At 36.1% G+C, this 22,047-nt stretch overlaps 1 protein-coding gene across 1 annotated transcript in view; it reads left to right on the top strand.

Annotated features, from left to right (window-relative positions):
• dbndd1 (dysbindin domain containing 1) overlaps window positions 1-22,047 on the top strand; it is a 131,185-nt gene that overhangs the window by 87,324 nt on the left and 21,814 nt on the right. The window lies entirely within an intron of this gene.

The following is a 22,047-nucleotide window of genomic DNA, read 5'->3' on the forward strand; positions in this document are numbered from 1 at the left end:
CTAGTTCAGTTCCTCCGTCTCCATTGACTTCAATGCAAGTGAAGTTCAGTGAAGTTCCCAAACATTTTTGTTATATCTCTGAAATGAATAATTTATCAGATTTTCTTCCGATAAATCTTCAATTCCCTCTCTGAAATACGTAATATCTTCGGCAGAATCCATTTCATCGGCAGTAGTAAGCATTTTTCTAATGAATTCTTGTGCCATCGATTCACCAATCAGTAACTAGAGGGCGTGTTAGTGCCCACCCTCTCAACTTTGACGAGTGAAAATGACAGTTTTATTTCAAGTCGTATTTCATGACGGTTTGCAGGAATGTTACGGACAAAATGAAATAAATAAATAAGCAACAAAAAACATATTTCGTGACACATTTATTCCAACTGGCAGCAAATATACAAAATACTAGAAGGATACCTATATCAAATCAAATTGTTTTTCTGGATCACTGTTTTTAAACCCCAGCCTCCATGGTGCTTTGTCTGAAGCTTTTCATTGGCTGAGAGCTTAGCGTTGATCACTGTTTTTTTGTTGGTGACAATTTCCTGGAAATTTGACGTGCAGTGACAATTTTTATCCAAGTGTTCCATGATGCTTTGTGAGGCAAGTGTGACATCTGAGCTGTAGGAGCCATGTGCATAACTCTCAAGCATGCATACTGTAAGATTGCTGTTCGATCTGCTTCATGCATGAGTGATGCCACAAACCGATCCACTTGCAATATTTTCATTTGAAGGTACATTAGCTGACCATAGTTAGAATATTAAGAGTACTGCTACCAGATAAATAACACTGATCCCTTTTCACTGGCTCAGTATCTGCTGTGTAGCACTGCATGTACCATAGCTATGAGTCAAAACAAGATGTAAAGAAGCATTCCCCCTACCTGTACCAGAGACAGAAAACATGACACCCTATGAAATAACAACAAAAGATTTATTACTATTTACAAGGCGTTTCAGTCTTTTTGATAGAAGAAAAAAGTGCAAAGCGTCTGTACAGATAGATCGAAAACAAAAACCATGTTCCAGTTGTGCCCAGACCCTTGACTTCAAACAATGGAGCAAGCCAGTCTCACACTACTGCTTCGTGGCATAGGCAATGTGTGTTCCAGGTTTATGTCTACATCTCTGTCTTGTGGCACAGCGGGGTTGGAGCAGTGGTTAGCACTGTTACCTCACAGATCAGATCGCATTTTTGGCCACAATAATTGGTCCAGTATAAATGGTGGATGCTTCCTTCGCCTTCAGGTTTATTTCAAAGACAACTGCATTATCATAATCCATTCAAAACTAGTTTGAAAACTAATTCCTCTTTCCCTACCAACTTCAATGCATTTTGTAGGGTTTAGTGAAGTTCCTGAACATTTCTGTTATTTCACCAAGCTCATGGCAATGGAATCTGCTCATCACTGGAGCTTATCCACAGAATAAAAAACACTGTTACTTATTGTAGATCCTTAAGGTTTTCGTATCTTTATATATGAAACAAAACTGAAAAAGTGCACTTTGACCAATTTGCCTAATGAGCAAATTATTAGTGCTTTCATTTAGTGAAGTCATTTATCTAATTTAAAGGTGGAGGGAAGACAGAGCCCTCTGAGGCAGCATTGGGTACAAGGCAGGAACCAACTCAGAGTGAGGCACCACAATCTTTCTAGATGTAAATGTCATTTGGCAAAGAAAAACAAATGATGGAATTTTCCCAATATGTAAGAAATGAGTGAGAGTACTTAGGCAAAATGTACAGAGAAGATGTCCCAAAAAAAGGCACTGTCTTGTTGCCTCCTCATTGAACCTTTGTGAATTAAAAAAAAAAATGCATTTTCCATACAAGAGAGCAGATTCACTCTCAGGTCACTGAATTTTCCATGATGACTTTTAACAATGCTTGGTTTGGAGGCACAGGAGACCTTTGGGAAGCACATGTTTAAAAATAAAGCAACAGTACAAAGACAGGCAATGCTTACATTCATGGGACTGTCATATTTTTAGAACAGCTCTAAGGATTCAAAAGAAAATAATTGCTAGTGTCAGCTGCACGTGCCATGCACCCACAACTTGTCCCTTTTTCCAAAATCTTATGACATTAGCTCATTTCTGACCAACTTGTGTTTATCAGAATTTTACTATTAACTGTAAATATTCTCTGTGTTCAGTGCTGACTGGTGCTCTGTTATGCACTAATTCACTGCTAACCAGTTTGGCTTTATCTACAACTTACTGTACTTTATTTACATTACCACATTTAGGAGCCTCGGAAAAATAAATACAATTTGTGGGTGTATATCTGTATAACCTTAAATATAACTGTTTTATCTTGGTAGAGTAATATATATATTGCTCTACTTTCCCCTATTCTATTATTAATATGTAGCCTTAGAATGCCTAATCTCAGACTTACCACTGTTTATAAGGTATTATTGTATATAACTTATAACCCCACCTTCCCCTCTATATCTATAACCTCAGGCAATTAGATGTAGTAAAAAGACAAGCAGGAGTTAAGTTACACATAAAATAATGTATTACTGATAATATTCATAAATAATAACAAAATGCAAAGTACATTTGAATATTGGCAACCATACAACCTGATAAAATGGTGATGTGTAATTCAGGTGGCACACAGACTTGCAGTTACTTAAAATGTCTCTAGTTAAGGCATCGTTGGTGCTCAGCTTTCAGCCGCATGTCTGTTCAATATGGCTGCTGAGCTGTGCTCTTCATTGTGTGGTCTTCATCATCACAGGTTAGCAAGAGAGATGCTTCTTCATCATATGTTGGTTAGAGAGAGAGAATGTGGTTGAGCAAGTACATTTATAGATGTTTTCTCCAATTCCTAGAACCAATAGGACATCATGGTACTTAAAAGCCACTGAGACAAGCCAATTCCAAACCAGCCATATCTCAGACTAATTGGAGAAATAGTACATTTTAACACCTGCAACCCCCCCAAGACCATATGTTAAACTAATCTGGCTTTGTGTGGGGAATTAGACAAAGACTTTAGCAAAGAAATACTCATCAAACTGGTTTAAGACACATCCCCCCAAATCCTGTCATAAAATTACAAAGAGACAGTCGTAAAAAGTTTGGGGGAGGTTGCAAACACAAATACCTCTCACCACTAGGTTTGCCTAAATTAGAAATAAAGACATACAAACATTTATCAAGTTATATGCAAGATCCCACATCACAACAATAACACGTTAAAAATATTTTTTATTTTAAATAAAAATACCACATAGAACAAAATGTCAGTGTACATACTGTTATTTTTTAAAACATGAAATTTGGTCTGAATATTTTTGCAAAGCACTTAATATACAGTATATATGGTGGAATATTTCGGACAAAATTAAATAAATAAATGCGTAAATAAATAAAAGTACTGTGAAATGTGAGCATAAATAAATAAATGTGTCATGAAATGAGAGCCTAAATAAATAAATATGTCATGAAATGAGAGCATTAATAAATACATGTGTCACAAAATATGTTTTTGTTGCTTATTTATTTGTTTTATTTTGTCCGTAACATTGCTGCAAACCGTCATGAAATATGACTTGAAATAAAACTGTCACTTTCACTCGTCAAAGTTGAGAGGGTGGGCTCTAGCACGCCCACTAGTTACTGATTGGTGAATCGATAGCACAAGAATTAATTAGAAAAATTCTTACTACTGCCGATGAAATGGATTCTGCCGAAGATATTACGTATTTCAGAGAGAGAATTGAAGATTCTTGATGACTGATTATATTTTAATATGTCACAGCAATACCATCCCAATAAACACCCTGCAATTTTTTGTTTGTCTACTCTCAGATATAATAAGACTTGTAGCAATTTACTTCATTATTTATATTCCAAATTATGATGAAATCAGTAACTGTAAGTTTCTCGATCCTAAGCAGCATCACAATTGGAACTTCTCAAACGTGCAATGGAAATAAATATTGCAGTTAAATCATAAGCAGCTTTTAAGGGGTGGATGGGGAGCAGAGCCCAGCCTGCAGATGCTCTGTGCTACTATAATAAGGGGTTGCACCCCGGGTGCACCCACCATATCCAAAGACATTCAAGATAGGTGAATTTTGTAATCTAAATTGACATGGGTATCTATGTGTTCACTCTGTGATGGGTAAGTGCCCTGACCAAAGGTTGTTCCTCTCTGCATGTGTTGGTTGCTGGGATAGGCTCCAGCAGTCTTGTGTCTCTACCCAGGTAAGTGAGTTTAGAAAATGGATGGTTTAACAAATACCGTAATCCCTTTAGCCCTAAGCAACTGTCTCTCTTGAAAGCAAGGTTTTTATAGTTTTGCCTTTTTTTATTAGTTTTTATTTCTATATTTTTTCTGACCTTACTTGGAAATTCAGTTTAGTTTTAGTTTTCCTTCATCATATATTTTTAGTTTTTATTGAGTTTTTATTTCACAAAGACATTTCTGTTTTATTTTTATATGTATTAGTTTCAGTTTAAGTTTTTGTAATTATGGTATGGTTAAAGAACTACTATGGAATTTAGTTTTGTGTCGCAATCGGACAGAACTGTACACTTAACGGGTTAGGATATAAGTTTAAAAGCTTACTACACTGCATGGCTTACTATCTATTTTTGTTTTTGTCTGATAAAAATAAGCATAATCAAATACTGAATATGAACAATTTTATAATTTTTAAAATATTTTCTATGTCATTTGTGCTAAATGTCTACACCACACAACATATCCAGCTCCAAGACAATGTGCTTATAATGAATGCCTTCAATATTGCATTCAAAAATCTCCCATACTGGGCTTTCTAATTTCTACCAGCCATATTGATCTCTGATTCCACCTCAATCACACACAATTTATAGACAGAATTTTGACACCAGTAAGCCTGAAAAGATATCAAAAATAAGAAAATAGACTCTACTGTGTTCTGACAGGTGTGGTCATGAAAATCACAGAGTCTTAGGAAGAACAGGGTCTTAGGCTTGAATCAGTGGGCAGACCCCATTGGCTGTATTTGAGGGAAACAAAGAAAAACAAGCATTTAGTGTCAAGGGTAGCGGCTGTGAGACTTGAATAGCCCATGCATAACAACAGTAAACCCTTAATGAGCAGAGCAAGAGTAGGAAATAGGAGTGTAGACAGCCACAAAAAGACAAAAACAACATCTAAGATTAGGAATAATAGATACATGATCTAAACCTGTTTATCCAGAGCAGGATAGCAGGAAACCTGGAGCCTACCCCAGCAGGTTTGGATGCAAGGCAGGAAAAATCCCTGGTATGCAATATGTAGGATATGGCTAATGTTAAGAACAAAAAGAATAAGATATTTCAGCTATTGAGAAAGAGAGAGAGAGAGAGAAATTGAAAAAAGGGGGACAAATATTTTAAAACATAATTCTGCTACTGGATTATTTTCTCAATATCCAGCATTTTGAGCTGTGAATATAAACTAAAAAAGATGAATTAATAAATATAGAATAAATACAAAACACATTAGTATGTTTAGTTTGCTCCAGTTGTCAGACTCTCTTCACCTACCTATCTGTAGTTCAATAGAGATATTGCAAACTCAAGAATTTTACAAGGTTTGTATTACTTCATTGCTAAATGACTTTTTTAAAGCAAAATTGATACAAAATGCTGATCTTGTATAATGATCTAATCAGTCTCTCTGTCAGTGCAGTTGTATTTTCAGAAAAGTGGCAGGTGAATTTTTGTCAACATAACGCAGTCACCTGAGAAATAAACAGAATCGTCACTCACTCGTGATTTTTCTGTCCATATGGTAAAGGTTTTGTTCACCAGAGCATTCTGATTTCATACATTTGAATTAAATCTTGATATACAAGAACCTCAAAGAAATGCGGCACAGTAAAATGGATTTCTGTTTCGCACGCTTTACATCCCCGTTTTCAACTTGCTCTGTCACTGCAAATGCTGTGTGATCACCCTCCCTCCATCACCAGCCACCATTCACTGGATGAATATGTGCGGGCGGCTTGCAGTGGATGACTTTCTGTTTTAGAATCAAAAGTTACAAGGGTTAAAGACTAATGGCAAGAATATTCATTCAAAACCAAAACAAAAAATATTTTCAGTATATTATTATTTTATTTCAGTTAGTCTTTCCAGCTACTTTAATAGTTTTATTTAGTTTTATTTTTCATTTTGGCTTTGTTAATTATTTTATTTCAGTTTACGAAAATGTTTTGTTAATAATAGTTTCAGTTTTGATTTTAGCTTTTGTTAACTATAATAGCCTTGCTTGAAAGTCACCTATCTTTAAAAAAGACAGAGAAACATTCTGTACAATTGCATTTACAGATTAGTTTTCTGTTACAGAATTTTCCTGATAGTTTTTTTTTTTTCAAACTGTATATTTTGTAAACAGAATTTTCCTCTCTTACATAAACAACAGCCAGTCCTGTTGGCAAAACAGAACCTCTGTAGTAAGCACAAGCAACTAAAACAGTGGTGCACATATGCCAGGCAATTTATGCCTATTTATACAAATATGGCAATCTGAGCTAATCTCCATCACACATCACTTGTATTCCCAATACAAAATATTTAAAAAACAAAAAAAGTGATATTTGTCTCTTTGATAAACCAAATAAATATTTGAAAACACTCTAGTTCCAGATCAATTAACAAAGTTCCCGAACGCATCAGAATGTTACTACATGCATGGATTTTCTAATTTGTTTTTTTAAAAAAACTGGCACAATTATTTTGCCACAATTAGAAATTAGAAGACAAATAAAGTTAGATAAGCAATGATTTTGTAATGTCAGTGAACTGACAAGGATTTATGAGATACCCAGGATGTTAAAGACAAAAAAGCTTCAAAACCAAGATCCAAAGATATTGAAGCCAAGATGAAAAACAATAGTCATAGTCAAAAATAACCAAAAGAGCCTATAATATTAATTAAAGATTATAGCACAAGTTCTGAAGTAGGTTTGTCATCTGCTGCTCAGATAACAAAGTAAACTCTGACATTTTAACCTATTGTGTTATAATTCAAAAGGTCATGACCTCAGAGCACACACTTCTAACAATGTGGGCAGCTGCCCTAACAATAGGAGTCCTAAAATGGTGGAGATAACAAAAAAAGGGCAGCTGACAAAAAATAAATAGAGAGATCATAAATAAAAATCAGAATCTAATTCTACACCAGAATTTGATTTAGAAAATACAGTAAAAAGTAAAAAAATAAAAGCAAATTCATATCAAACGTATGTTCTTTAAACATTGCTAATGGTATTTGTTTACTTTTATGTAATTTTTTTTAAATGTGTTAATGCAAGTACAACTTTACTGTATATTGTAACTTTATATTAAAAACAATTCATGCTATCTGGCATGTAATGTAAATATACAACAGTACAGTGGTGACTCTAAAAAATGCAATTATTTTTTATGGTTTGTCTGTCTGACTAAAAGTAAAAATCCACCCATTGCCGAAACTGCCTATGTAGGTGAGGTTTATATCCTGGACTCAAATTTTTCAATGGCACATGGCTTACTTCAACATGAAATTATCAAAAATTAGATCCTTCACCATGACAAGCTTTTTCAGTCTTTCTAGCCTACATGCATATTTAGTGGTTTCAGCAGCCATCTTATTTTCTTTGAATTGTAGAATCGCCTAAATGGGCATCTTTTTAAAATGACTGAATACATGCATAGAGCCATAACCAATGTCTGACAAACCAATAAGAGAGCACCAGCCTGGTAAGGCAATGCTAAGGGAAAGGTTGTTGTGATTTAGGGGCCAACAACTATAAAAAAAAGTCTAATGCAAGTAGGCCTATACTCTCAAAAAAGTCTGAAGCTTAGAAACCCCCTTAAGGGAGAAGGAACCCATTTAAACCCTGGGCCAAACTAACAAAACTTTAAATACTTAATACAAAACAAATCAGGAACTGAAAAATGTCAAAATAGCAGAATTAAAAAGTGCACAGAATGGATTTCAAAAATAACCAAAGTACATACCAAATTGTAAGGCAGGTAATGGGGAAGAAGTCAGAAATATTTTTCCAAGTGTACAATGGTAAAATAAAAGGAGTCCTGTAATGTCCAGTAAGGAACTGATGCCAAGAACAAATGGAGGCCTGGGACTTTAACATATGATGGCGTAGGATTGCAGAAAGATCTACTGTATTATTTCTGGCTGCTCTTGTTACTAGATGTATGATGCACTTTCTGCTGTTCTGTTTTCTTCAATCAGTTTTATTAGCATCGTTATGATTTTTACACAATTTAATTATTTAATAAAGGTTCCACACAGGTTTTATCATTTGAATTTTTAAATTTAAAATGGGTGGGCGGCACGGTGGTGCAGTGGTAGCACTGCTGCCTCGCAGTTAGGAGACCTGGGTTTGCTTCCCGGGTCCTCCCTGCGTGGAGTTTGCATGTTCTCCCCGTGTCTGCGTGGGTTTCCTCCGGTTTCCTCCCACAATCCAAAGACATGCAGGTTAGGTGGATTGGCAATTCTAAATTGGCCCTAGTGTGTGCTTGGTGTGTGGGTGTGTGTGTCCTGTGGTGGGTTGGCACCCTGCCCAGGATTGGTTCCTGCCTTGTGCCCTGTGTTGGCTGGGATTGGCTCCAGCAGACCCCCGTGACTCTGTATTCGGATTCAGCGGGTTAGAAAATGGATGGATGGATGGAATTTAAAATGAATATTTTTTTATATATTAATGATGCCACAACATACTATGGCTACAGTAAGGCATTGCAGACATATGATCATTAAACTGGTCAATACCTATACCACACGATGACACAAAGCTTTCAGTCTGCAAGTGGGCAGAGCTACTGTGAATTATCTAAATTATTTTGTGCACTACCTCCCGGCTAATACTCTTTGCAATTGTTTCGATTATCATTTAGGCTTTGATAATTCGGTTGGCTAGATGTTTTAACTTGTTGGTTCAGGCATGGTTTTAGATTGTGTTTTCTACTTTCATCTTCTGGTCCACTTCACAAATAACCTAAGGCCATTTCTTACTGGCTCAGTACAGGTAAAGAATATTAAATGTGTGCAGTCTAATTATGTATAGTTCAATGCTGTAAAACACTGGCTTTTGGAATTTGCAAAACTGTTGCCAAGCACTGCCTCACTTGCAGCACTTTCTGTTTCTGTTTTTTTAATCACTACATTGTTGCCTCCTATTTAATTTCACCATATTTCCCCAACACATTCTGCATCACCTTGCCCTCTACTATAATTTATAGAGCCATATTTATGTGGATCCAACCTAGGTGTCTCATATAAGAAAGTTGCAATTAGAAGGCCACATAAATACTCAGAGGGGTATAGAGTTATACCGTAAAACAGGCACGTTCATCTCTATGATCCCACTATCTGTGGATCCATCACTTAGGAACAATGCTGTTGGTAAACTGATGATTAATTTGGGTTGGGGGATCATTTTCTATTAATGTAAACAAGAGCACTATAAACAGAAGTTGCTGGAAGGCATGTTGTTACCCAAAACACTATAAGAACAGTGTGTCTCATGCTGTGACTTTCAGAGCAATGTTGTTGGTAACTAGAAGTTTCTTTAGCACAACTTATATAGATAGTAATGAAAATCGCTTGTGGAGCCACGAATCCCTCTTTGCTTAGCCATATAGACACTTAATAGGGCTGAAAGAATTGCAAGGTGACTGGTAGACTGACTTTCATTAAACATTAACTGCAGTACAGTACTTTAAATACAGTAGTAATAAACTGAAAAATGCCTATATACACAGTACACTTTGACAGGTATTGCTGATTTTCACCTCAGTTTAATTCTAGTTATGCCTTCATTTAAAAATTCTTGGAGTACATACTCCATAAAAACACACTTGATGCAGCTTGTGGCTGCAGTAGATATTGTATGCTGTGGACTTTGCCTTTTAGTGTAGAGATAGTTGCCGAAAGTTGAATGACAAATTAATTTTATTTTGTTTGACTTTAGTGTGCTAATTACGAGGTGTGGCAGAAATGTAATGAGACTGGCAACACTGCAAGCGATCTGGCAACGCTGCGCTGTTGTCCTCGATAGAGCACGTGTATCAGTACCCTCCCATAGCTCAGTGCGAGTTTCAACTCCTTCCGTTAACTACGTGATTTTTGTGACTGCTATTAGCGAAGTTGTGTTTTTGGTTGTGCGTCACGCAAAATGGAACAGCGGAATTTGGAGCAACGTTGTGCCATTAAATTTTGTGTTAAGCTTGGAGAATCGGCAAGTGTGACATTTGAAAAGTTAAAACAGGCCTATGGGGAACATTCTTTATCCCGAGCTCAAGTTTTTCAGGGAGGCCTTCAACTTCGAAAACCAATGAAAACATCGAACGTGTGAACACTCTTGTGAGATCAGACTGTCGTTTAACATTAAGAATGTTGAGTGAACAATTAAAATTGAACAGATTTACCGTTCATCAAATTTTGACTGAACATTTGCACATGCGAAAGGTCTGTACCAAAATGGTGCCGAAAAACTGCCCTCTCCATAACAGAATTTTTGACCTCAAAAGGCATTCCTTTGGTTCCCCAGCCCCCTTATTCACCTAAACTCAGTCCGTGTGACTTTTTCCTTTTTCCTAAACTGAAAAATGTCCTCAAAGGACGTCATTTCGGGACTTTAGAAAACATCCAAAAGAGTGTAACGGACATGCTGAAGACCATACCGGTTGAAGACTTCCAGCGCTGCTACCAACAGTGGGAACAACGTCTCCATCGGTGTGTAGCTGCCCAAGGGAACTACTTTGAAGGGGATAACATTGATGTTTGAAAAAAATAAAAACTTTGGTAAATAAAAAATCAGTCTCATTACTTTTCTGCCACACCTCGTATAAATTCATGTATTTCTCCGTAGCTGGAATAATTTAAAAGAAGAGTAATCTCTAGTTTATTTGGTAGCATGTTTTCATTTTTTTTAAACTATACTACTTCTCCCAGCAGTAAAATTAAGGAAAAATGTATATCGAAGAAGTGTTTATTATGTATGAAAATTAAGTATGTGCTTTTTATATCCTTTACAACATTTCAATATTACTCACAAAATCAACTAAATGCAGTATAACAAATTATTGTTAAGTTAATTTCACACATGATTGAGTTACCAACAAAACAGCAAACTAAGTTCATATTTTCTAAATAGGCCTTCATTTTCTTTCTCGTGAAATAAATCATGTTCAGTGGAAATTTAAGAACACTAACACATTTCTTGAAATGTCAGGTGTTTTTAAAAGGCAGCACTGTGTGTGACAGTTTTGAAAAAAAGCCTTAAATCTGCCAATGTCTAATCCATTCTTGACAGCTTTTACATGTTATGAATAATTTGTGTGTCACAAGAAGGTTTGCAGCATGCCTAGTAGGCACTGTTTGATTTTACCACAACTCACGGCTCACTGTACAGCCTTTTGCATCCTCAAAAAATAATTTTCCCATCTCCTCCAGAATACAGATGAAGAGCAGAGAAGGTTATAAGACACACCTTGGAAGTACACTGCATTTTCTGGTTATGAAAATGTTAGAAATTATGCTAAAGCTTGCATTATTACTTTTAAAACTAAAAGAAATTAAACAAAAGAAGGGTTCTTGCTATGATAATAATGTAAGGCTCTATGATATGTATAACTAAAACACTAAAAGGTCCTAATTAACTAATGACAAATCTTCTTCATTCTTAGGAAAGCATGTCAAGCTCCGATATTGTATCATAGATTTTGTACCAGCAATATTTTATTTGGAGCCCCCTGTCTACTATGTTTCTTCCAATTCCTGAGATCAAACTCCAGAACCCACACATTTTTTAGTCCTAAAACTGACTTCATTTGCAGATCTAAATTGTATCCTATACTCCAGGTAAATATCCTGGTAGGTGACTTAACTGCACGTTTTACGATGTTAATCTGGAATGGCATAGATAAAACAAGTTAAACTGAGAAAGAATCATCAAAAAAACATGGTTGTTCATGCAAGTTAAAAATAGAACATCAATGCCAAAGGAAAACCATCAAATTAGAGTCAAAGCAGGATGAGCCAACTCCTTAATTACTTGTAAGCATGACAATTAAATTTACAAAGACTATCCTTTACTAAATAAAGTGTGGACACTAGATTATGCACATAGCAATCTTCTATATGGGAAGTTTAATAGCACCACAAGTCACAAGCCATGTAACCAGTAACCAGCGATATGGCTGCACTCCATAAAAACCAATGCACAAAATGGTGCCTTGATGAGACCACCAAAACAATGTTCACATAAATCATATGCAAAAGAAAAACATTTTGTATCAAAAATGATGTGAAATGAATCAAAAATAGCGTAACATATTTCTAAGAGGACGATAATAGACTTGATCATCGAATACTATTGTTGTCAGGTTCAGCCTTTTCTATTTATTTTCTCATTGTTTTTACTTTTCTTTCAGGTTTTCTTGACAATTTAATGAGTCGTCATACCCTTCTTGCACATACAGAGTTGAGGCTAGACATTGTCATCACAGCACCTCCTGCTATACACACCTCCATATTGCCACCAAGTGATTTTATGCACAGGCATATTTTCATTTACAGAGTGGTTGTATCTTTTACTGTTAATTTGGGTTAACTTGCCAAGACTTAATGCCTTGGTAGAATTTTTAAATTTTAGATGGTACCATCTGTTCTCTGAAACATGTTACATGCTAATTAGCACATATAAGTAACAATTTCGCTGTACTCTGTACATGTGACAATAATTAACCTCTAATTACCTTGTCTCTTTGTATTTCCTGTGAGTATTATTGTAGCTTGTGCCTTTAGAGTTTGATTGTCAATTATAGTTTTTGGTGTTTATTTGTTTTTCTCATAGGAACTAGTTCTAGTAGGCAGGTGTCTTTTTTCTTAGGTAGGATGAAGGTCTCTTTTGAGGTAATTAGTAGGTAGCATGCTAGGATTATTTGCTTAGTGTTTGGATCCATGATAGCAGATGGTATCACCCATTCCACATTTTTATGATGTCTCACTAAGCTGTTCCCCTCCATCACCATTTTATAGTTCAACTGCTCCTTGGTGTACCTCTTAAATTCACGCCACTGCAGAAATGCATTCTACTGCTGATGTTATTGTAACCAAGATCATGCTTGGCCTGTACCTGGTATTAAGCCCTATGACTCTCTATACTGTAAACTTAAAAAAACAAATAACTAGCTGAACTGAAGATGACAGTGTTTTCTCTTGCTGTTATCTTTGGGGATGTGCAATCACTGTGTCACTTTCACTTTTAATGATGTTGCACAATGTACTTTAGACTAAAGTAGGTATTTTTTTCATATTAAAAAATGCAGTATATACACAGTATGCAATATGTTTGCACTTTATAACTGAGTAAAATATACTTTTCTTTATAGGTTTCCTTAGATAATAATTATTCAGTTAGTTATGTAACTTATCAAATAATTTAAACATGACTGTTCATCATTATCATCATCATCATCACCAGGTTTAACTTATTTTCTGATTGTCCCCAAATCTTTTTTTTTTTTTTCTTTTTACTCTCCACAATCTGGAGCATTACTTGGAGCAACACATCTAACACCACCTTCAGCCACATCTTTGGCCTTCTTCTTAGCTTCATCCCCTTCACCCAATCATCCTCTGCCTTTTATGCCATATGTCCAAACCACCTTAGTCAATCTCTTCTCAGCATATTTATCACCTCCAGACCAAGTCTTTTTGTGAACTTGACATTCATGTGCCTCTCACTCTGTGGCACTCTTTTGCTTTATGCTTCACTTTCATCAGCCATGTCTCCCTCCTAGAGAGTACACTACTCTTCACAAAGCTTTCAGAAGCTTTACCCTTAAGTTCAGAATAGGTAGCTGCTGCATGAATTTCTTTCATGCAGCTCTCTCTCTGAATATTATTGTTGCGTGCACACACTCTTTTGGCTGTCCACATGTCAACATAAATAGCAACACATTCCTAATTTCCCCAAAACGACACTATTTCCGATATCTAAATTTGCATTGATTATATTAGCATTCTGCATCCTCTGACACTTTGTTTGCACAGTTTGCATCTGCAGCCTGCAGACTACTCTTCACAACACTACATCTTTTGGAGATCCACTTCCAACAAACCATGCATTAAATTAAGTTTCTTTTAACATCTTTATCAACATGATGTACATCCATGCCTCCCCTTTTCTGTTCCTTCTGCCCCTACTCCTCCAACCTTGGTCTTTCCTACATTTACTTTAAAGGCTTTTGCTTCCAGACTAGCTTTCCATTTCCAGTATTATATTGTTCTAAACCCCTGTGAGCTAGAATTAACATGAGGTCACCATCCCATTTGCATGTCCTTAAAGGCGATTCAAGTAGGCTGGCGTAATGAAGGGCATCCGGTCTTAAAAATATATTTGTTTGTCTCCTATATAAAAACTAATCATTTCATAACAATAATCACTTAGCCATTAATTCCAAAAAAAAAAAACAGGATTTAGTACAGGATGATAATTATTCTACTCAGATCAGGATCACTGATACTTTATACCGTGTACTCAAAACATAATTTTAGTCAGTTATTCATACATGTATTAAATCTTCTCAATGAATGTACAATTATAAACACAACATTCATAAGCATATGTTCAATTTGTACTTCAGAAGGTGAAATTTAGGTAGAGAATACTAGAGCACAAACTACCAGGAGAAAAAAAAAACAAAGAGAATATCCGGACTCAAACTCATCAAGACCTAAGAAACACTTAATTTTAAATTACAAACAAAGTTGAATTCAATTGTTCTCTCGTTCGCTAGCTAAGCAGAGTTAAGGAACACGCCCCGAAGATGGCGAATGAGTGAGGAAGGCCCCTCCCCTCGGCCTGCTGCGTGGATCTTGGATTCGTGCAAATAAATCGGTACCGCAAGTGAACTATGATACATAGCAAAATGAGAGAAGTCATGAATGTTCAAGCAAATTATAAAAAAAAAACATCTAAATCCGTTAAGTAGTTCTCTCATGAAAAGCGGACCAACATACAGACAGACAGACATTGGATTTTATATATTATATATTAATAAACCAACAACAACAACAATAACATTTATTTATATAGCACATTTTCATACAAACAGTAGCTCAAAGTGCTTTACATATTAAAGAACAGAAAAATGAAAGACACAATTATAAAACAAAATAAATCAACATTAACATCGAATAAGAGTAAGGTTCAATGGCCAGGGGGGACAGAAAAACAAAAACTCCAGACGGCTGGAGAAAAATAAAATCTGTAGGGATTCCAGACCATGATACCGCCCAGTCCCCTCTGGGCATTCTACCTAACATAAATGAAACAGTCCTCTTTGGATTTAGGGTTCTCACGGAAGGGCTTGATGAAGATGGTCACGTAGACTTCTGGCTTTTAATCCATCCATCATTGTTGGAGCATCATGAAGCTTTGAGTAGGTGGAGGTGGCGCAGGAAAAAGAAACAGAAAAGAGAGTAGGGATCAGTAGCGATTTTAGAGCCACCATGAATAGTTATTTTGAGGAAATTGAACATATAGAGTATCAGGATTAAGTTAAATTAAGATTAAAATGAAGTTATAAAAAACCTTCCAAATAATGTACAGTTAAAGTCTCAACAGCATTCTCAGAATTTATGGAGCTTAGTAGAGCCAGATAACTATAAGAATCTTCACCAAGCAGTTCTGAAAATGTCTGCTTTATTTGGCTCTACATACCTCTGTGAGTCTGCCTTTTCTGACATGAATATCATGAAATCAAAGTTCAGAACAAGACTGACGGATGAACATTGAAATGACTTCAGAAGAGTGAACCTAAGTGGATACACTACATCATACACCTCTCTTGTTGACTCCATGCAGTGTCAGTCATCCCCTAACTATAAAACACATCGCACATGCAACTGGACATGTGAATACTCTTGTGAAGTGAAACAGTGACATGTAACAAAATGACAAATGAATATATAATATCTGCTTGCTTATTTGTAATTGCATTGCTTTGTTTTGACAGCATTCATGTTTTAATTCAATAGTGTGAGAATCACTAGAAAATGCATACAGACATACAAAATGCACTTGCAGGTGAACTAAATATTTTTTGTGATGTTTTAATGCAAAATGTGAGTTGTGGACACCAACATTTTGTAAATGTTCAGGAAAAACAAGCTTATTCAGTTTGTTTGGATTGAAATAAGCTATGAGAATAAATGTTAGAAACCATGAGTAGCTCTCGGCCATTTTCATTTTGTAAAAGTAGCACTCAGGGGAAAAAAGGTTGGGACCCCTGAATTCAACTATTGTGCATCAATGCCAAAAACTAAAACAAAAGTTAAATTCAAAAATAGAACCTAACTGTTTGTAAGTAGAATTCTTAACAAAGCACTTGCAAAAAATGTTTGAGAAAGTATCCACAATTTTGGATAATGTGTCTCGGCACTGTGCCAGTTTGAATGCAGCAATGATGTCACACGTGACAACTACCAGGGCATAATCCCTTACAACCTACTGTTGTATTGTGGCGTCCATAAGAAAAGAAAATAATATTGTTGTATTTCTGAAACAATGTTAAAACAAGGGCGACACAGTGGCACAGTGGTAGCGCTGCTGCCTTGCAGTTAGGAGACCTGGGTTGGCTTCCCGGGACCTCCCTGTGTGGAGTTTGCATGTTCTTCCCGTGTCTGCTTGGGTTTCCTCCCACAGTCCAAAGACATGTAGGTTAGGTGGATTGGTGATTCTAAATTGGCCCTGGTGTTTGTGTGTGTCCTGCAGTGGGTTGGCACCCTGCCTGGGATTGGTTCCTGCCTTGTGCCCTGTGTTGGCTGGGATTGGCTCCAGCAGACCCCCGTGACCCAGTGTTCGGATTCAGCGGTTGGAAAATGGATGGGTGGATGTTAAAACAATGTTAAAATAAAAAAACTCATAATTATATTGTACTAGAAAATGAAAGTAAAAATGAACTTTCTATGTTTTAAAATCCAAGTGAAAAAATTAGCACAACTAGCGAAAAATCTATCAGACACACAATACATTTAGGAAACATAAGCTAATGTAACACATTTTAGTGATCACAGGAACAGCCAGAGATGAAATTCCAAGCTGAAATTTTATGTTATGTTCTAGAGCTACTACAGCAGACTACTTATGTATGGGTGTATTGATTAATTCACATTCAGATATAAGTAATAATTATTTTTTTATTTACAACTTATTTTTTTTTAATGTTACTGACTAATTGATTTATCCACCTTACACTACAATCCAGAAGTATATGTACAGTACACTTATTGTATATTTTAGGGTTGCACGATATGTAAATTAACTCACAGGAGAGAGAATTTAAGGAATTCACTTAAAAGTAACGTGTAAACTGTTAACCAAGTAAACTAGTGAGGTGCATTTTCCAGATGTGGGTGGTTTGCCCAGATTTCAAATTATTGTAATATTACACAGCACCCTTACTGTGATGTTTATGTTTAGCCAGATGCTGAGATCTGTGTCAGGCTGTTATTATTCCAGTCAATAGACAGCCAGCCCTGTCCTTCAAGATTCAAAGTAAAAGAGTTCTTAACCACCTCCCTAATTTGTAAGACACGACAGAGCAGCTGTAGATATGCTCACGTGTGGAGTGAGGGAATAATGACAATAATTACGCATTTCCAAATTTGCTGTGTCTCAAGTGTGCCGTCTTTAATTAACATGTGAGATGTGCTTTCCCAACCTTTTAGAGTCAACTTACAGCAGCTATCTCTGTAAATAAACTGATACAACAGAGTTCATAAAAGTCTATTAGATTGGAATTTCTCATTTCATTTTTAAAACAAGGAATCTTTAAATGAATAGGCAAATACACCATGAAGACAGAGCTTCTGAGTAATCCTCCCTTTTAATGTCCTTGAAATCATGCCAGGAAAACCTCTATACTCTTCATACGACTTGCAATTACTTCCTCAAATCAACACACTGTAATTAGACTATTGGCAACCCTCAAGTTCTCTTAATTGGCAGGAGTTAAATAAGAATCCTGCTGGGTACTGATGGACTGGAAAACTGCCAGTCAAAGCAGCCAAGGGCAGGACAGAGGTGAGAAGTAAGTTGGATTTCATCTTGTCATTTTTCACTTTCTCCTTTCATGCCATACACTAGATTTTTAATTTCGACCAGCAGCGGACAGTTTTAGTAATCGCAGTAACACTATGTGTGTAGTTTAATAAATCAATGTCAGAAGTGAGTACAGAAATTAAAAATAAAATGTGGTTGCAATTTTCATTTTTGATTAATGCTTTAAGAATAGCACACGTCACATTGGTTAGCATTGCTGCTTCACAGTTTCCAAGTCTTGAGTTTGACTATTAGGCTGTTCGCTGGGATTTAATACATACAGAGTGGTCGTGTTTTACCAACACATCTTAAAGACGTACAGTATGTGTTTGGTTAACCGAAAACTCTAAATTGGCCACATATGACAATAGACACTACATAGGTTTATTTTCTCCAGGTATAGGCCTGAATGGAGTTTCTGCTTTTCTCTCCTCCTGATAGTTCAACAATTAATTAATGGAGATAACACAGGGCTCCATTTATGCTAATCAGTTTAAAACTATTTTGTGTTTTAATGTAATTCATAAAGTCTATAATTGTATGTTATCTTGTAACAAAAATATATTGAATTGAATATGGGCCTTTCAGTTAAGGGGTACCAAAACCTATCCTATGAATTTATTAAAGACTATGGTGCCAGTCCTTCACAGGGCTCATTCAGGTAAATACCTACATGGGACTAAATTAGGGTGTGTTTTCACTGCTGCATTTATTGTGTTACTGCCACATTACACCAGAAGAATTAAATTTATTTTATGGCCTCCTAGCATGGAGAAACTTAGTCCTTATCCTTTATGATAGATAGATAGATAGATAGATAGATAGATAGATAGATAGATAGATAGATAGATAGATAGATAGATAGATAGATAGATAGATAGATAGATAGATAGATAGATAGATAGATAGATAGTTTAAAATTTTACAGATGTTCAAAATATATATTATAAAAGAAACAAGCAACACCCTCTTCCCCCAACACCTTAAGCACTTCTGGCTTGGATAATAGAGAGCTGCTGCTGTAAATAACAGGCTTGTAGGTGGAAGAAAGATTAAGTCAGACCTGCCCAGTTGTACCACAGGTTTATATTTAAAGTCATTACCATTTGAATACAGTCAGTCCAGCTTCTAAAGTCCAGAAATTGAACATGCTAGTAATGCAATTAGAAGGATTCACCATTAAGATATTGAACAGAGCGAGTTATTTCTCCTGCTGACTCTTACTTATGTCCTTGATCAGTAACAAGGGTGAATTCAGTCCACATTTCAATGTTTGGCTCATACATTCAGTTTTATTTTTACTGTGCTCCCTTTATTACCATTGCTCATTCACCAAAATTTCTGCTCCCCCTCCTGCTTTTTCTCTCAGTCTGATGAAACCAGTCCAGCATTACAACTGCATCTGAAATAAGAGGCTTAATCCAGTTCTCTGCAGTACCCAAAATGTCACAGCACCTAAAATAACCATAACTCAATATGAGATAGTTCATACAACTATCAAACATTCCTCATTATATGGAGTCAGGCCAGATCTGAATCCTTTCCATCTTACATTAGTCCTTGGCTCTACATTGTCACCTCTTCCATTCTGGAATAAGCTTGTATTTTTCATCCCTGCTCCAGACCTTCGCCCTTTCCACCTTTGGACAAGCAGTTCCTCTAATAGAAACACACAATATGGTAACCCTTCCCTTTGCCATTCCATAACAACTGCTCATTCCTGTTTCCTGCAGATAAGCGTGAGTACATGCACATTCCAAGCTCCATTTTGGAATGTACCCCATATTGTCTCCATCTCCAATGCATTTTTAGAACTGCAGTGTTTATGACTGCCATAACTGGCAAAACAGACATGGTGCTACCAGAACAGCAAAACACACAAACATCATTCAATTGAAGAAATGTCTGTATGAAACAGGGAATGACTCTGGTATTGTTTTTTAATTAGTGCCCTTAGTTTAAAGATAAAATGATAGGCAGTCAGATGTGGAATTAGAATGGTGAAGTGGATGCATACTATAGCTAGGAAGACCCCAAAAGATCAAAATCATTGTTTCATGTTACAATTTATTGACATCTGTATATGTTATTTCAGTTCTAATAACATGCAAAGACAATTAAAACTAGCCCAAAAATATTCTTTTAAATTTATAAGAAAAGCAGAAATTTTCTCATTTGAATGCCACAACTACAGAACACACTCCTACTGTTTTGTACATTCAATTTTACATATAAAAGTATAAAAGGCAATACATGTGTTATAATTTTTGGTTACTAGAGAAAGGGATACCATTAGCCAAAAAAGTCATAAGAAGTATTTGCTTAATTGGTATATTTACAGTGAACGTAAATAATCAACTAAAGTTCAATCAAGGAAGGGTTGAGAAGGCAAAAATACAAGTAAGGCCAAGCAACATAAAAAGCCAAGAAATACTAAGATCAAAATACCAGAAATACAATAAAGAAGAAGAAAAAGCCAAGCAGTATAAAAGTCCAAAATTCCAAGCACAAATTAATAAAGACACAAGCAAGCAATATAAACATTCAAAATCCCAAAATAAGATAAAATGAAAATAAGACCAAAAAATATAAAGGCCCAAGTACAAGTATAAAGAAATGGTCAAGCAATATGCAAACCAAACTTCAAATATGCAAAAACACTATTAAGGGGAAAATACCAACCAATGCAAAAAAGAAAAAATACCTAAAGCCCAAAAAATACTAAAGGCAAAAATTCAAGAACTAAACAAACTGGTTCACTGACAAAACCACGACGGACAAATGAGCGCCGACAAACTCGCTAACTTGTTTTCTACAAATGAGCGCCGACAATCCCGCTAACTGGTTTTCGACAAATGCGCACTGACAAAATCGCGAGAGAGGCCAAGAGAGTGGGACGCGTACGTGCGCATTATGTACACATTATGTGCCAGGTTATAACTGTTATAACTGCTGATGGCATGCCACGAACAAATAACTCAGTTGAGGGTTGGCATAACGCGTCGTATACAAAGCGGAATTAAAAGCAGTCAGGCAGCCAGCAAGTCTAAATACGCTCAACTATCAAAACGTCTTGCTGCAATTCTTCCTGTTGTCGATCTTAAGGACTATCTGCGTGCCGTGCTGATGGCATGCCGTGTCTCAGAATATTGACTTCTAAAATAAACATTATTCTATATGCTTTAAACTAGTAATTCATATTATTGAAACTTTCGCGATTTTGTCGACGCTCATATGTCTATCGCACAAATGTCGGGTCACTAAACAAACTTTCCTTCAAATAATCAAGTCCAAGAAAGGTGAAGCCAGAGACAAAGAAAGTCACCTCCATGTCCCAGCAGTTCCAGCCTAAGAAACTCACAGAAGTACTCCTGTCCCCAGAGCTCAAGTTCAGGCTTACAGTTTGTTCTCTCAACAATCCTGCCCTATTAAGTCCTATCAAGTCTAAAAAGATGCAGGGAACCATAAAACTCTAGCCCCAAAGATCGGGAAAACAATTACCTTTAAAATAATAATTATTCAATGTAAACTCAAAATAATTCAACTGAACAAAGCAAAAATCAAAAACCAAAACTGAGGTAAATAGGAGGAATGTACAGAGCACATTTACAGATTGTCATCATTTATTTTTCTAGCCCATGTAGAGGCAAAAGTACTTTACCAGTCCAGCTAAAACTCTCATAGTCTCTAGTCTTTTCTGATGTTTGGTAAAAGTTAAAGGAATACTCCACCGAAAAATGATATATATATTTCATGTTACTCACGCCATTTAGGTGCAAAAGTGTGTCCTACAAGTCACAGGTACCTCATTCAGGGTTGGTTCCTGCTTTGCACCTGATGCTACCAAGACAGGTTCCAGGTCCCTTTAACCAAGAAATTAAATAAGCAGAACTTTTTGGCCTTCTCTGATGGTTTTAGTCTCTCAGATAGTGAGA

This window comes from Polypterus senegalus, chromosome 9 (genome assembly GCF_016835505.1).
Source record: "Polypterus senegalus isolate Bchr_013 chromosome 9, ASM1683550v1, whole genome shotgun sequence".
NCBI lineage: Eukaryota > Metazoa > Chordata > Cladistia > Polypteriformes > Polypteridae > Polypterus > Polypterus senegalus.